This window comes from Coturnix japonica, chromosome 2 (assembly GCF_054131305.1).
Source record: "Coturnix japonica strain WE chromosome 2, WE-NBRP24, whole genome shotgun sequence".
Taxonomy (NCBI): Eukaryota; Metazoa; Chordata; class Aves; order Galliformes; family Phasianidae; genus Coturnix; species Coturnix japonica.
This window is the reverse complement of record NC_140664.1, coordinates 125,196,453-125,198,971: the sequence shown is the minus strand read 5'-3', so window position 1 is coordinate 125,198,971 and position 2,519 is coordinate 125,196,453.

The window sequence follows — 2,519 nt, the reverse complement described above, 5'->3', positions numbered from 1 at the left end:
AGAGTCAGAGCTTTGGTCCAGCCACTCTTTGGTTCTCTACCTCTCTTCCCACCCGTGCTGCTTTGCATCACACTTGAACAGGTCCCCAGTGAGTATTTTTTTCCTAATGATTGAATTTAGCATTGGCAGAAGAACCTTGATTAGCTGTGCTTGAGGCTGAAGACCCCACTTGCTGTCCACAGCAGGCAAAGGAAGCTGCAGAGCTGCCCTTCTAACTGCACTGTGCTAATTTGTCTCCATACCCTCCCTAATGGGCAGAATTGGGTTCTCCTTCCCCCAGACCTGCTCATTGCTGTGGTCAGCTGCTAATGATCCCAGTATAGTTCTCAGCCAGGGCAGCTGTATATGTCTGCAAACACCAATCTAAATGGATGGGACTAAGGCCACCACAAAGATTCCTGGCTTTGTACTAACCTTGTAACTTAGTTTATGCTAAAGTAAGCCACACTGGGGCTAATCAGTTGGTAAAAACCTCTATAAACACAATGCTGCCATTTCTTTCAAGTGAGATGCCAATTGCGGTGCCAGACAAGCACTGAGACTGTCCTCAGAGCTGTCACAGTGCAGTGTGACATTCACCATCTCTTCAGGATAAATACGAGAAACAAAATTCTTCAAGATATTTTATGAAACCAGAAAACCAAAGCAGTCTCCATGCAGAGACATGCATTCCTGCACAAACAGAATAATTACCTCTACTTACAGGTGTTTCGTGTCTCACTGGTTATTGTTTTTGTGTGTTTATGGAAAGAAGGCAGAGCAGATCAGAGAAGCCAAGGACACAGCCTAAACAAACACCAGGATTATGGCACCAACAGCAGAGCAGTGGGAAGGAAAGAATAAGAGATTTTGGCTGTGCTGATTAAAAGACAATTGTGACTAGAAAAATCAGCTCTTAATTCCTCCTGTGCCTGGGGATATGGCACATTGCACTCCCCCTGATAACACAGGACCACAATAAACAAGTCTGTCTCTATTATCAACTTCATCTCTTAATCAATACAGCCCAGAGCACTATGAATTTTGGCAGGTGACCCAGAATACATTACTTTGCACATCAGGAGCAAAAAAACTATAGAACTGTATATGACAGGGCGACGGAGATGCCCCAACAAATCAGCCACAGTGTAAGCAAGCCTGAAATCCAGGTGGGAAGTGTGGTGCTCACAGGGTGCACTTAATTGGCAGCTGCCTGCTGTGGAGCTTGCAGGCAATCAAAATCTTGCTGTTCCTCTGTCTCTCCTCCTGCTCATCTCTTCTTACCTCCAGAGCTCCACTACCCTTCCTCCCTCAACTCCTCTCAAGTCCATGGTGATGAATTGATGGAGGATAGGGCTGTCTTGTGTCAGCCATTTGGCTGTCAGTGTTACCTTGTGTTACTGGTGTGGTGATAGAAAAGAGCTGGGACAGCCCCAAGCACACGTGAGCTCGTTCCAGCCCACCAAGCAATAAGAGCCAGCAAAGTGGTGCATCAATAAAGGAGAAAACATCCAATGAAGAAGAAAAAGCATCCAGAAGTCTCAGTAATAGTGGAGAGATGACTTCTAGGTGGACGGAATTGCTTTTGGAGCAAGCACTACAAAATGTCTAGACAGACTGGAAACCCCATAGCTGGGAGCAGAGACCTGTCTGCTCTGAACCTAGGATTTCCATGGTGCCAGGCAGACTCAAAGGTGTCCTGACAACCCCAAATCTGCTAATAGACGTGAGCAGAGAGGAATGACAGACCACAGAAACTGTGTTGAGAAAGCAATGAAAGAGGCAGGGGTCAGAGCAGACCTCACTCAGCCACCTGGTTGTACAACTGGGTTAGCCAAATGACCTCAGTAAAACTATTTTCTACCCCATTTGTAACCCTCAGAGGCCAGTGAGGGAAAGGAGAGATTGTCCAGTTCAAATAATGCAAAAATTGATTTCTTTGAGGGAAAACTCCTTGACAGGTTTCTTGGCTCTGCTCAGCATCTCACCCAAGTGAGTGGCTAGGAAGAGGAATAGGAGAGGTTTCCAGCAGCCAGTCCATGTACGCCAGCTCCATCCGTGCTATGGAGCAGCTCACGACAGACGACCAAGAGCTCCAAGTTTGCAGGAGCTGTTGAGATGTGGCTTGCAGGCAACCCTCAGGCAAAAAGAGCCAGATCAGAGAATTAGCAGCAAGGGGAAAGCTGAATCCTTTTAGCCTGGCTGAGGACCAGGCAAGACCTGTTCTTGGCATAATCTGGTGCAAACAAGGACTCCCAGGATAAATGGGCAGTGGAACAACTTATACACGTTTAACTGGACTTGGACTTGCAGGGCCACATCAGCAAAAAGAAATCAGACACCCCAAAGGTCTGGGGAATTTGCCCCACAATTTGAGTTTTTCTCCACAGCAGCCAACCAGGAAAGGAAGCAGCTGCTAGATGGACATTAATTGCCATGAGCCCCATAAGCACAGATATGTCAAATGGAAAAGGTGACTCTGGTCTGGTCTATGGCATTTTTGAACAATTAGGAAAAGTGATAGATTTGGTTTGTAAAAC